The following is a 15845-nucleotide window of genomic DNA, read 5'->3' as shown; positions in this document are numbered from 1 at the left end:
GTCATCAACCCATTTTTTTTAATATGGTTTTGTTCACTCACCATACATTCCATCCTAAGTAAATAATCAATGGTTCTCTGTATGGTCATATATTTATGTGTTCACCACCTTCACCACTATCTATATAAGGGCATCTACATTTCTTCCACAAGGCAGGAGGGAGAGTCAGAGAAGGTAGAGAGGCAAAAGAAAGATGGAGAAAAAATGACATCTAGGAAGCAGCAAAAGGAAAAATAACCTTAAATCAAAGTAGAGTAAAGAATCAGAGAACACCACCAATGTCAAGTGTCTAACATGCCTCCCCTATCTCCCCCTCTTATCTGCATTTACCTTGGTATATCACCTTTGTTACATTAAAGGAAGCATAATACAATGATTCTATTATTTACAGTCTCTAGTTTATGTTGATTGCATCCCTCCCCAATGCCTCCCCATTTTTAACACCTTGCAAGGTTGACATTTGCTTGTTCTCCCTCATAAAAGAACATATTTGTATATTTTATCACAATTGTTGAACACTCTAGTTTTCACCAAGTTACACAGTCCCAGTCTTTATCTTTCCTCCTTTCTTCTGGTGTCTCACATGCTCCCAACCTTCCTCTCTCAACCGTATTCATAGTTATCTTTGTTCAGTGTACTTACATTGTTGTGCTACCATCTCCCAAAATTGTGTTCCAAACCACGCACTCCTGTCTTCTATCACTCTGTAGTACTCTGTTTAGTATTTCCTGTAGGGCAGGTGTCCTGTTCACAAAGTCTCTCATTGTCTGTTTGTCAGAAAATATTTTGAGCTCTCCCTCATATTTGAAGGACAGCTTTCCTGGATATAGGATTCTTGGTTGGCAGTTTTTCTCTTTCAGTATCTTAAATATATCACACCACTTCCTTCTTGCTTCCATGGTTTCTGCTGAGAGATCCACACTTAGTCTTATTAAGCTTCCTTTGTATGTAATGGATCACTTTTCTCTTGCTGCTTTCAGTATTCTCTCTTTGCCTTTGACCTTTGATAATCTGATTATTAAGTGTCTTGGCGTAGGCCTAGTCAGATCTCTTCTGTTTGGAGTACGCTGTGCTTCTTGGATCTGTAATTTTATGTATTTCATAAGAGATGGGAAATTTTCATTAATTATTTCCTCTATTATTGCTTCTGCCCCTTTCCCTTCTCTTCTCCTTCTGGGACACGAATGATACATACGTTATTGTACTTTGTTTCATCCTTAAGTTCCCAGAGATGTTGCTCATATTTTTTCATTCTTTTCTCCATCTGCTCCTTTGTATGTAGGCTTTCAAGTGTTTTGCTCTCCATTTCCTGAGTGTTTTCTTCTGCCTCTTGAGATCTGCTGTTGTATGTTTCCATTGTGTCTTTCATCTCTTGTGTTGTGCCTTTCGTTTCCATAGATTCTACTAGTTGTTTTTTTGAACTTTCTATTTCTGCCTTATGTATGCCCAGTGTTTTCTTTACAGCCTCTATCTCTCTTGCAATATCTTCTCTAAACTTTTTGAATTGATTTAGCATTAGTGTTTAAATTCCTGTATCTCAGTTGAAGTGTACATTTGTTCCTTTGACAGGGCCATAGCTTTGTTTTTCTTAGTGTAGGTTGTAATTTTCTGTTGTCTAGGCATGGCTTCCTTGGTTATCCAAATCAGTTTTTCCCAGACCAGAACAGGCTCAGGTCCCAGAGGGAAGAAATATTCAGTATCTAGTTTCCCTGAGGATGTGTCTTAGAAAATTGCTCCACCCTGTGATGCCTCAGGTCACTGTGCTTTTCTGCCCAGCAGGTGATGCCTGTTAACCTATAATTCTTGACTGGTGTGAGGAGGTGTGGCCGTGTTCCCCCAGGCTCTGGGGTCTGGTTCTGAATGGACAGGGCCCCACCCCTTTCCTCTTAGAGAAGATAGACCCCCTAGGGGGAGGTCATTCGCATTTCAATGCTCTCTCTCTCTACTTGTGCTATCTCCACCCTTCTCTGAGTCACAGCCCTGGAAACTGAAAATGACTGGGGCGGTCTCCACTGAGCCAAAAAAGAAACAGATAGTCCCCTTCAGACCTAGTCCAAGGCGACCCTCCGGCTCTCCAAGGTCAGTCATCACCCAAAACTTCTGTCTGTTTTTGGGGGATTTGTACCTGTAGTGAGCAGTTCACATTCGCTATTTAAAACCCCAGTTGGAGCTCAGCTGAGCTATATTCGCTTGCTGGGAGAGAGCTTCTCTCTGGCACCACGAGGCTTTGCAGCTCAGGCTATGGGGGAGGGGGTCTCGTGACTTGGATCCGCAGATTTTACTTACAGATTTTGTGCTGTGTTCTCAGGCATTCCTCCCAATTCAGGTTGGTGTATGATGAGTGGATGGTCTCGTTTGTACCCCCGCAGTTATTCTGGATTATTTACTGGTTGTTTCTGTTTTTTTTTAGTTGTTCTGGGGGGACTACTTAGCTTCCACTCCTCTCTATGCTGCCATCTTGCCCAAGCCCCTGGATGTTTTATTTTATCTATCATATCCTTGAGGTCCATTTTGATTTTTTCAATTTTTTCCCTATTCTTTCTTTTGTTCTTTCATTTTCTATTCTGTGGTCCTCAAGGCTGCTGATTCATTGTTCTGCTTCCAGTAGTCTTGTACTATGAGTATCCAGAATCTTTTTAATTTGGTCAACAGTTTCTTTTATTTCCATAAGATCAACTATTTTTTATTTACTCTTGCAATTTCTTCTTTATGCTCTTCTAAGGTCTTCTTCATGTCGTTTATATCCGGTACCGTGCTCTCATTGTTTGTCTTTAGTTCTTTGATTAATTGCTCCAAGTACTGTGTCTCCTCCAATGTTTTGATTTGACTGTTTGGATTTGGGTTATCCATATCATCTGGTGTTAACATATGCTTTAAAATTTTCTGTTGTTTTTGGCCTTTTGGCATTTGCTTTACTTAATAGGGTTCTTTTAGGATATGTAGGATTATCCAAAGATGAATCTCTAATTTGTCAGATCTACAGCTTGGTGGTATACAGTTTCTCTAAATAACCAGTAGATGGCGTCCACGAGTCACTTATTCCCCTCAAGTCAGTCCACAAGTCACTTATTCCCCTCAAGTCAGTTCTCCACAACTTTGTCTCTGTGATGAGTGCAGGTCTGATTCTTGGGGGGTCCAATTGGTGCACCAAGTTTGGGTGTGTTGTTGGTGCTCTCTGCCCTGAATGTGGGACGTGTGTCTGAGTGGTTAGGGAGGGAGGGCAGCTTTAATAATCAAACCTCCCAGGTGTTCCTGAAAATTTAAGGTTGTTGCAAGAGTCTAAACCTTCATTTCAGTCTTGCCACAGATTGTCTCTGCCACTGACCCACAAATCTTTGGTATTGGCATATGGTCCCTGGGATTTCCAAGTGGGTCCCTCTTCCAAACCATGCCCTTCTAGGGCCACTGCTGAGGGAAGGATGTGCTACATCACCAGTGCACACCATGCCTCAAGGGAAGTTCTGGGCTGCCAGGCCATGTAGGTGTATTCCCAGCCTGCTGTAAGGATGGCATGTATGGAGCATGTTAACTTCCCCCTTTTTGCACAGCTCTGCTCTCCCAGGTCTGAGACAGTTAGCTGTAGGTGTGCAAAAGGCCTGATATTGTGGCATGTGTGCATGTTGCTGGAAACACCTCCTGCCACACTGGGATTTTTGGCAAAGCTCTGGGCTGTGGCTCCAGCGCTGGGCAGAAGCATTCCCAGCCCACCGGGAAGATGGCTGCAAGGAGTGTGATTTTTTTCCCCTTTTGGCTAACCTCTACCTTTCTCACTCTGAGACAATTAGCAATGGGTGCTTGAAAGGCTATCTTCCATGCCAGATACTGAGGCATTCGCACAGTCCATTACTGCCACACTTCACTGTGCGGTTTTCACTGCCATATTTGCAGCCACTTTTGGGTTTTTTTAAAAAAGAACTAGTCTGCCTCCAAATGCCAACCCTCAGTTTCCCCACAACACAGCATGGCTGCTGGACAATCAGTGGCTTACTCTCTTGTTTCAGAATGCAAATTCTCAGTTTCACCAAGTGCACGGTCCGTGTGGATTTAGCAGACCTTGTCCAACTGGTGCATCACAGGAACTGGTGTTCTGGGTCACTTTCTGGCTTTTATCTAGTATTTTTGCCCTGTCTCTCCTAGCTGCCATCTTAGGTTCTCCCCTCTCTTATCCTATGTTTTTGAGACATTTGTATTTCCTCTTCAGAAAAGTGTCTGTCCATGTCTTTTACCCATTTTTAAAATTTGGTTGTTTATCTTTTTGTTTTTGAGTTGTAGGATCTCTTCATACATTCTGAATATTAAACCCTTATCTGGTATGTGGTTTCCAAACATTGTCTCACATTGCATAGGCTGCCTTTTTACTTTTCTGACAAAGTCCTATGGTGCACAGAATTGTTCAATTTTGAGAACCCATTTATCTATTTCTTCTTTCATTGCTTGCACTTTGGGTGTAAGGTCTAGAAAACCACCTCCTATCACAGGATCTTTAAAATATTTCCCTACATTTTCTTCTAAAATTTTTATATTCTTCACTCTGATGGTTAGGTCTTTGATGCATTTTGAGTCAATTTTTGTATAAGGTATGAGACAGGAGTCCTCTTTCATTCTTTTGAATATGGGTATCCAGTTCTCCAAACACCATTTATTGAAGAGGCTGCCTTGTCCCAGTTGAATTGGCTTCACAGCCTTATCAAAGATCAATTGTCAGTAGATGAGAGGGTCTATTTCTAAACACTCAATTCAATTCCCTTTGTCAGTATATTGATCTTTATGCCAGTACCGTGCTGTATTGACCACTGTAGCTTTGTAATATGCTTTAAAGTCAAGTAGCGTGAGAACTCCCACTTCATTCCTCTTTATCAAGATATTTTTGGCTATTCAGGGAACACTGTCTTTCAAAATAAATTTGGTTATTGGTTTTTCTATTTCTGCAAAGTAAGTTTTTGGAATTTTATTTTGTATTGCATTGAATCTATTAAATTTAGGTAGAATTGACATCTTAACTATATTTAGCTTTCTAATCCATGAACAGAGCTGTCCTTCCATTTATTTAGGTCCTGTTTGATTTCTTTTAGCAATTTCATGTAGTTTTCTGTGTATAGGTCTTTTGTGGCTTTGGTTAAATTTATTCCTAAATATTTGATTCTTCTGGTTGCTATTGTAAAAGGAATTTTTTCTTATTTTCCTCCTCCTGTTGGTCATTACTTGTGTATAAGAAAACTACTGATTTTTGGGTGTTGATCATGCAGCCTGCCACTTTGCTGTATTCACTGATTAGCTCTAGTAGCTTTGCTGTAGATTTTTTGGGATTTTCTACATATAGTATCATGTCATCTGCAAACAGTGAAGGTTTTGCTTCTTTCTTTCCAATTTGGATGGTTTTTATTTCTTTTTCTTGCTTAATTCCTCTAGCCAGAAAATTTCCAGCATAATGTTGAATAACAGTGGTGATAATGGGCATCCTTGTCTTGTTCCTGATCTTAGAGGGAAAGCTTTTACTCTTTCCCCTTTGTGTATGATGTTAGCTGTAGATTTTTCATATCTTGTCTTTATCATATTGAGGAAGATCCCTTAATTCCTACCATTTTGAGTGTTTCCATCAAGAAAGGATGTTGAATTTTGTCAAATACTTTTTCTGCATCAATGAGATGATCTGTGTTTTTTCCACTTTGATTTATTGATGTGATGTTCGCCACTTCTTCAGATTTTTTGATGAGTCTGAGCAGGATTGATGGGTACTAATTCTTTTTTGAATGTTTGGTAGAATTCATATGTGAAACCATCTGGTCCTGGACTTTTCTCTTTTTTTGGAGTTCTTTGATAACAGATTCAGTTGCTTTACTTGTGATTGGCTTGTTGAGGTTGTCTATTTCTTCATGAGTCAATATTGGTTGCTCATGCTTTTCAAGATTGTCATTCATTTAATTTGTCTACTTTATTAGCATATAGTTGTTCATAGTATCCTCTCATTATTTTTCTTACTTCTACAGGGTCAGTTGTTATGTCCCCTTTTACATTTCTGTTTTTATTTGCATGCTCTTTCTTTCTTTTCTTTTTTTTTTTTTTTTTTTTTTTTTTTTTGTTAACCTAGTTAGGGGTCCATCAATTTATTGATTTTCTCAAAAAACCAACTTCTGGAATAACACATACTCTTTTCTCAAGGAGTCTGAGCATTTACAGATAAATTAGTTAAACTTGGTGTATTAGAATACCTCAAATTTGAAAGCTTTGATAATGCACCAGTGAAAGAAAATGGTTTGGCTGTTTAGAAGCATGTTTAGAAAGATATACAGAAGTTGGAAGATACTTTGTTATAAGCTGAACTTCAGGAAAATCTTATGGAACTTGTGTCTTCTGACCCTTTCTGTCTGATTCTTATCTGCCCAGACTTGACTGGGGATTAGGTGGGGGGCAGAAATCCTTTACCATAAGAGGAGGATGTTTCTCTACTATGGTTTCATCCTGTTGTTTTTGCATGACTAGCAGTGACCAGGGCTTCTTTCCTCCCATCCAAGACTACCTTCTCTTCAGTTGTTATCCACCAATAGGGAAACTAATGAATGAAACCTGGGTAGGAAATTGCAGTAAAACAAGTCCATCTGCTTGTCACAGAATCATAGAGGTGAGAGAGGAAACTTTCAATCTTAGGAATCCTTTACTTTTTTATGCCAATGAAAGTCCTAGTGCATAGAAGGCTATCAATCAATGTTGCATTGAATTACTTATTTAACCCAATTCCCTTAATTTACATATGAGAAAACTGAGGTCTGGTGGCATTCAGAGACCAATTTGGCATCATAGTGACAAAGCTGAGATTTGGACCCAGAACATTGGACTCTCAGCCTTGCACTCTCCTATTCAGGACCAATGTCTATCTCAGGAAAGGACAACCCTTACTTGAAACACGATGATAATATTTGTATTCAACAATTGCCAATAAAGGGACTCTTCCATCATCAATGTTCACCTGCTCCCAAAATGCTGCTGCAGTTTCTTACTCCTGTTCCCTCCTCATCCAAATATACCTGCTATGGACCCATCAACTTCAAGGTTGACTTGGTTACCAGGGTGACAACTAAGAAAAAGGTGAAAGCATCCAGGGGAGCATGATGTGGTCTTGACTCTCATTTCCCATTGAAGGAAGCTTCATAAACTTTATTATTTATAACTAGTTCTCTACTCACCAAAATTTGTTACATGTTTTTGGGATACTGACATGGGTAAATAGTAATGAGTTTTCCTTTGGAACTTAGTATTATAGGAAGGAAATAGTTATGCAATAAAATCAAAGAAATTAAACTTAAAAGTTGCAATTTTTGTACTGGGGTTGATCCTTTTACCCTGGGAATATTTTCTGAGGTTCAGTTTCTGGAAAGTTTTAGACAATTCTCTCTGGCTTTTTTCCCACTTCTTTTTGTTCTACTTTGGAGGATCTGAACATTTTCCATTGGGGTGGATTTGTCTGACACCATGCCTGGAAGTGTTTTCAAACGTCCATTTCTTCAATTCTCCTTATTCTCCCTTTAACCTCTCGTTTTATCCAAGGCATCTTTTATAACATTTTCCAATTTCTTTTGGTTTACAGTACTATATTTGAAAGATCCCTTCTACTCTATAACTATCAGTTATAGTTATAGAGTAGACTCTCAAGAACTATTTCCTTTCAAATGGGAAGACCTCAAAATGAATCTGAGGCATCAGTATTGTTGGACTGTGCTTCCCCAAGGATTTAAAAATGCCCCCACTGAAACAACCAAACTCCAGCCCAACAGTCTGGACTCCTGAAGATGATTATATAATAATGTAGATTACAAAGGGTGACAGTGTGATTGTGAAAACCTTGTGGATCACACTCCCTTTATCTAGTGTATGGATGGATGAGTAGAAAAATGGGGATAAAAACTAAATGATAAATAGGGTGGGAAGTGGGGAATGGTTTGGGGGTTCTTTTTTCACTTTTATTTTTTATTCTTATTCTGAGTCTTTCTGATGTAAGGAAAATGTTCAGAAATAGATTGTGGAGATGAATGCATAACTATATGATCGTACTGTGAACAGTTGATTGTATACCATGGATGACTGTATGGTATGTGAATATATTTCAATAAAACTGAATTAAAAAAAATATTAATGCCCTGAAAAAAAATGCCCCCACTATATTTGGAGAAGTACTAGCTAAAGATGTGAGGGAACTCTAACTTCAAGAGAGAATCCTACTAAATATATGGATGATACCCTGATTGCCAGTAATATCAAGGTAGTTTTAGATGGAAATGCTGTCTTAACTCTGAACTTCCTGGCAGTCCAAGAAAAAGGACCAAGTTTCATGACTGCTGTGAAATATTTAGGATTTGAACTGTCAAAGGGTCAAAGAAATTTACTGCCAGACAGAAGAGAAGCAATAGCCAGAGAGGCAGTACCATCCACTAAGGGGCAACTCTGGGGATTTCCAGGAATGGCTGGATGTTGTTGAATCTGGATTCCAAATTTCGGGCTTAGAGCCAGATCTTTTATGATGTGCTTGAAGAAAGGACACTGAGCCACTAGACTGGAATGCTGCATGTCAAAGGGTGTTCCACGCTATTAAAGAGGAACTCTTAACAGCTCCAGACCTTGGCCTCCAAGATCTCAGGAAACCTTTCAATTTGTTTGTACATGAAAGAAAAGGGATAAGCCTTGGAGTACAAATGCAAAACTTGGGTAGCACTTGAAGACCTTTTGCCTACTTTTCCAAATGATTAGATATAGTTATCCAGGGTTGGCCAGTATTCTCCATGTCATTGCTGCCACCAGTAATGTCTACAGAAAGCTGAAACATTTACTCTGGGATGTATTGGATTCCCTCTAATTGCCAATCATCCTCTGGTTCTGTATCCCTCATTTCAGTTCCTTTTTTGGGAGTGGGAGGTCCCATTTTTGGATTATTTTTGGCACAAAACAAGCAATTCTTAGCCACATTTTGAATTATTCTCTGCATATTTGGGCCAACTCTGAATTTTTATAGTCATTGATACATGGCACCTCAACCATCATGAGTCCCCTGTTGTAAATGTGTAATGATTTCTTCTATAAAATATTCAGGTATTAAACAACTGCTTGTTCATTATAAATCCATCCATTCTTCATAGCTTTGTAGGTTCTTCTTTTGGGTCCCTGGAGTCAACATTGAAACCCCATTCATTAGTTCTATTTAGATCTACTGCTGAATATAGGGACAAAAGGAATCCAGAGCTATGTTAGGTATTAGGACAGCTAAGATGTTACTGTTTGGCTCTTGTATCTTAGCAGCCTGTTTAGCAATCTGATCAGGGAAATTAACTCCTTTTGCTACTAAGTTATCAGTTTTTTGATGCCTAAGAGAATGGACAACAGCTCTTTCCAATGGCAGCATAATGGCCTTTAGCACTGTTAATATAATTTCTGGGCGTTCAATTTCTTTTATTACTGAAGTTAGTAGTCCCCTATCTTTCTAGATGACTCAGTGTTCCTGGATTATGGAAAAAAGCATACTTAGAATCAGTGTAAATGATGATCCTCTTTTCATCTCCTGGATATAAGGTTCTTATAAAGACTATACTTTATACTCTTGGTCGGACACACCTGGAGGAAGCATGTTTGCCTCTAGGACTTTGTGGAGGATTATTACAGCATACCCAACTCTTCAGCGTCCCTGGTCTATGAAGCTGCTGCTCTCTGTGAACATCTTGAGATTGGCTTCTTTTAGGGGTTGGAGTGTGAAGTCCAGTTGGCTGAAATAGGTTTCTTCAATTATCCGTATACAGTTGTGAATGGCTTTCTCCAGTGTATGAGGCATATGGTGGCAGGGTTCAAGCAAGACACTGCTTTTTTAATGCAATTTTATTGAGATATACTCACACACCATATAATCCATCCAAAGCATACAATCTGTGGCACACAGGATCATTATATAGTTGTGCATTGATCACCACTGTCAATTTTCAAGCATTTTCATTACTCCAAAATAAAGGAAAAATATTAAAAAATAAAGAAAGAACACCCAAACCATCCCATACCCCTTATCCCCCTTTTATTTATGTATTTTTGTCATTTTATTACTCATCTGCCCATAAACTGGTTAAAAGCAGTCACCAGGTTTTTCGCTATCATATCTATGTATCATAGATACACATTTTATAAATTCCCTTGAAATGTAGCTTGTGCAATTGAGAAATGAATTTTTAGTTTAGTTTGATTGAAATTGAAATTGCCAAAATATAGTAGCTCCTGGCCACCACATTAGAAAGTCCAGGTTTAATATGCCTAATGTTTCATTTTTAATGGAAAGTAATAAACATTTCCTGTAAAAAAATTGTTTCAAGAGGGATCATCTAATACAAAGAAAAATTATTGAAGACAAAACAGCCAAGAGCTATACAAAGAAACTAGGAGGGAAAGAAGGAAAGGAAAAGGAAAAAATAATAATGGTTTGTCAAAGAACATTTATGAGAAAACCATGCAACAGACAAAATGAAATCGATGACAAAAAATTTACCTCAAAATACGAAAGTTAATGAATTCATCACCTCTACAAACAGGAGACAAATGTAGAGATCACAAGGCTCAGGCAGGAGGGGGAAAGACAACAGTCAGAGCTGAAGGGTGTTGACTGAGCCAAGAAGAAAGAAGCATCAGACACTAATCCTGTAGGCTTAGGACATAGGATGACGACTATGGAGGTGCTGCTTTTAATAAAGAATAATATATTACGGCCTTTAACTATGCGAATGTATAATTTGATTTTAAAAGGTAAACATTAAAATACTAAACAGAGCCCCGATGACCTGGCGGAGCCCCGCGCCGATGGAGGCCTGAGGGTGCCGGGGGCGGAGCGCGCCGAGAACCGGGGCATGTCCGCGGCGGGCGCGTTAGCGGAAGGCCAAGCGGGCGCCACCCAGGAGGAGGAGGAGGAGCGGCTCGAGCGCGAGCACTTCTGGAAGATCTTTAATGCCTTCCGCTGCTACGGCACCGGTATGCATGAACGCGCGAACCGGACAGAAGGAGAATTTCGATCACTTCCAGCTAATCAACAGAAACTACTTCCTCGGTCTCTTCTTCATTTGGATAAGATCCGGAAATGCCTTGATCATAATCAAGGAATACTGCTGACCATTGTGAATGATTGCATACCTACGTCTGAAAATCAAGAATGTGGAGAAGATGGGAATGGAACGATTGTGCCAGCATCTACGTTTGACATGGATAAGCTAAAATCCACGTTGAAACAGTTTGTGAGAGACTGGAGTGAAACTGGGGAAGCAGAAAGGGATGCCTGCTACCAGCCAATCATTAAAGAAATTTTTAAAAATTTCCCAAAAGAGAAATGGGATCCTTCTAAAGTAAAAATTCTGGTGCCTGGTGCTGGACTAGGTTATGCTTGTCAAGGAAATGAATGGAGTTTTCTTTATGCTCTTTTCTTCCAACTTTGTACTCAACAGATGTTCTGAAATTAATGAATATTAAAGCTTTATCCCTCCGTTTAGCAATAATCGGAGAGCAGCTGATCAGATTCGACCAATCTTTTTCCCTGATGTTGACCCCCACAGTCTTCCTCCCGGTTCTAACTTTTCTATGAGGGCTGGAGATTTTCAGGAGATATTCAGAATGTAGCCCTCTGCTGTACCACTATGAAGATTTGGCAAATGAACGTTCCATACAATTGAGCTAGGAAGATACAAAAAATGTTGTTCTGCAGTATGGATTCCAGGTGGAGGTGGAAAAAGAATCTGTCTTGTCAACATATACTGTGAATGATCTCTTATGATGAAATACTACTATGAATGTGTCTTGTTTGTGGTCCATCAACCACAATAATTGTCTCAAGTGATGTCACCAGAAAAAAATTTTCTAGGAGCAAAATGCTGAAATGAACAACTCAAAATCAACTATCAGTCATGACAGGATACAACTGCAAATCAGTGGTGCCTTCTTATTCCTAATAAAATTTAGAAATAGTGTCTATTTTCTTAATATGTGTTTATTGCTTTTTCAGGAATATACACCATGCATATTTGTACTACACAGGTGAAAATGGAGGAAGTATCTTCAAGTATACTTTTTCCTTGAAGCACAGAATTGTATCTTTAAGTAGGAAAAAACCTTTCTCCAGTGTCTTCATGAAGCTGTCCTGTTGCAAGTCTGCCATATTAATGACTAATGATATTGAAGTCCATAGTAATCTCCCTTTTTATTTTGTACCCATTGCACATGTTCTGTTTTAGGAGTCTAAGGATCCTCTGTCATATTCAGCATCTAGAATCTGGACTTGTTCATTTTGGACATAAGCAGTCTATACATAAAATGTTTGTCTATTTTATCATTCAAATTATTTGATTTTCTTTTTTCTAGCTCAGCTGAAAGAAGCATCAAACTTTTCATTTTTATGAAATGCTCAATTTAATAGCATCACAAGCTAGGAAAATGCAATCAGGTAATCTGAGAAAAATAACGCATTTTTTGGCAACACTTAACTGAAAACTTTTATTAAAACATACTCACAATTGGATCATTTGAAATATTAGAGATCTCAGTATCCTAAGTGAGGCACAAAGGCCTTTACTAAAGGTAATGCTCAAAGTAGTGCTAGTAAACTGGGAAAATAAGAATAAAATTTGCCCACTTGAAATGTATTTCAAACTATAAATGAATAGTTAGTTAGGGTGATGTTTACAATAATCTCTTTAGATTATCTGGATTACAAAAGCAAGCACTTTTTTCATTAAAACAATTATATACTAGTAGAAACTGTCATAATGGTATTAAAGTGGGGAAATTCTGAATATGAAATTCAGGGATAAATTATTTCCCATGGTCTGTTTCTTCATGTAAACCACAGCCATTAATGTAATTTCAGATTAACACCAATTTTGTTCCCTGGTAGCTCGATCTTAAACAGTATATGCTGCTTTAAATTTCTACCTCTAGCAGACCTTTATTGGAGGGAGTTTTCCTTTGCATTTTTTTATTTTTATTATTCTGTTTCCAGTGGCTTGGAAAGTGGAGATAACTAATATAATGTTTTACCCTTTTCTTAGAGAAAAGGAAGTATTCTTGTTGAATGTTTTCACAGATGATTGTGATTGCATTAAATGACCTCTTTGGAGATTTGGATTAGATGGACTTAATCACAATTATGTGCTGGTAGGATGTCATTTTTTAATAGAAAAACTTGGAAATCTTTAGATCTTTATTGTCACTTAGGTAGGGAGAGTCACTACATGATTTGGCATCTTACTAGTAGGACCTTCTGCCAGTAGAGTAAGGGAGATTTTGTGAGCTTTTAGTCCAATTATGCAGTGAACAATTTCCTGGAGTTAATCTGACTTGACAAATTATGGAATTCTATACCTATTGGTTTGTTTAAAACTATTTCTCTTTTTTGTGTCCCTCAATACTTTGCAGATGTTCATTTGGTGGGAATTCTCATTACCTACATGAATGAACTTGAAATTAATTGCAAGAAAAAAAAAACCCAAATTTATTTTGGTATTTAGGAAAAATAGAGATCTAAAAGGAGCCTAAGTACTAGAAAAATTCATTGAAAGAAAAATAATGCATGTTCTTTTTGAGTGAGTAATTTATAAATGTTGTATTCACTAACTAGTATTCACTTTTTTTACAACTAATATCAAGTCTTTCTTTTTCTATAGAGGCAAAAGCAGTTTGACATCCACAAGTTGATTTCATTACATAAACCTTATTTGCTATCGGGATTTATTCTTTAATAATGTTACTTATATTTTAAATTAAATGTTTAATCTTTTGGTCAATTCTGAAATCAGTTATTTCATTTTTTCCTCATCATGAATATTATTTTTAAAATGTTCTACACAAATTTGCTTCATCTTTTTTCTTATAGTTTTTGCAGTTAATATTTTCTAAACTTGAAAATGCTATATCAGTCAATAGAAGTGTCACTGGAGAATTTAATTTTGTATTTCTTATGTTCACTCCTAGCCACTAAAGTGTTTAAGCCTTAATTAATTTTTTCCCTTAAATTAGCTCTCTACCCAAATGTTTTCATTTATTTTCATAAAGTGATGGAGGGAGAAATGTCATTGTGCTTGCCTTTTAATTTTTATTTCCATAAGCTGAAGCAGTGCAGGTTAGGCTATGTTAATCAAGTGAGCAATGTGGGATATGTAAAATATAAAGAGAAGCCGTATATATCACACTATACAATTATGAAGTTTGGGAACTGTAAAATGTACTGTATTTATATGTAACCTTCATTCTAAAACACAAACATGGAATTGGAAGCTTCATGTCCGAATGAAATTTCCTATATTTTTAATGTGTATGATGGACTTAAATTTTCTTGAATATTAAAGCTGCCAATTGCTACAAAAAAAAATACTAAACAGCCTCTTTCTGGTCCTGCCATAACCTTGAATGCCCTTGACCTTGTTCCTCAGAGAAGTCCCCAGGCTACTGTTCACATTTGCCCTTATCCGAGAGAACCTATCCAATGTAGGCTGATAGGTCATTGCTAGGAATATACTCAGGAAATTCAGGTTTGGAATGTTCCCTCAGCTCTGCTGTCTGGGGCCATGTAAATATCCCTTAGACTCCAATTCCTGGTTCTCCCAGTTGCTGCCTATTCCTGATGTTTGCAGCCTCTGACAACCCAAGCCCATGTCTCTGTGTCCAGGACCCCCTGACCACCATTCCTCACATCTGGCCCCCACTTGTGCTGCATTTCTGGCTTTTCCAGAGCTGTATACGTTTTCCAAGTTATACACAAAGCAATCAGGGGAATATGTGTGCAAGTGGATATTAAGGATGTGAGATAAGTATGGAAGGAACAAAAAGTTCAATCTGGCTAAATTCACTGATATGGGTACACTAAGCAGAGATTCTGGATTCAATATTGTAGCTGTTAGAAATGGCTCTGATTGGTTGGCTGAAACAGGGAACAAAAGGTGGCCTACACTAAATTAAGATGCTGGAACTCCCTTGGTATAATGTAGAAGAAGATATCCAAAGACTTAGGGAGATTGGGGTATTAGAGTATATTTAAGACCTGATCACCAACCCCAGGAGTATCCAAAGGACATACTTTTCACCACGACTGTGAGAATTCAATTGGTGAGGGGAGCCCCAGCATCCCTGAAGAGCTATGTGCTTGCTCTTCTCTGTAGGCTAGATACTACAGCGGGAACTGCTGCCACTGAACTGGGGATAATTGGATCTTGGCATGTCAGAGGCCAAGTGATGACAATCACCAAAGTGGCCATGGTTACCATAATGGACAGCAGAGTCAAAGCAGTAATCAGAATTGTCTGATACTCAGAGACCTATGGCATTAGCTAATTGATCATGGTATCCCTAAAAGAGAATAGATGGGCAGTCTACTAAATTCTTATTGAATCTGTATGAGCCGAAGTGTTCTAGGTCAAGTGACCAAAAGTCTAACTTGAATTACCAAAGCAGAGTTTCATGATCCTTCAATCAATTTCTATATTTGAGAAAGTTTATTACTAGAATCCCTTGAGTTCAAGGAAGGCCAGGTCCCCTTAAGTAAGGACTCTGCTACGGTGCAAAAATTTTATAGTTTTCATCTTTTTCCCAGTCTTCCCCAAGGGAGGTGTATTAGTTAGGGTTCTCTAGCAAATGAGAATCAACAAGAGATATCTATAAATATAAGATTTGTAAAAGTGTCTCACACAATTGTGGGTATGTATGAGTCCAGATTCTGTAGGGCAGGCAGCAGACTGGCGACTCCAATGAATATGTTCTATGATCTCCGCAGGCAACAAACTGGCAACTTTGATGAACGTGTTTGATGAACTCCTCAGGAAACAAACTGGCAACTTCAACAAACTCCTCAG

General features: G+C 38.3%; 1 pseudogene; it reads left to right on the top strand.

The window, feature by feature from the left end:
* The first annotated feature begins 10919 nt into the window (after positions 1-10919).
* LOC119543473 lies at positions 10920-11829 on the top strand (annotated as a pseudogene).
* The last annotated feature ends 4016 nt before the right edge of the window (positions 11830-15845 follow it).

Source organism: Choloepus didactylus, chromosome 8, assembly GCF_015220235.1.
Source record: "Choloepus didactylus isolate mChoDid1 chromosome 8, mChoDid1.pri, whole genome shotgun sequence".
NCBI lineage: Eukaryota > Metazoa > Chordata > Mammalia > Pilosa > Megalonychidae > Choloepus > Choloepus didactylus.
This window is presented reverse-complemented; position numbering and strand designations above follow the sequence as displayed.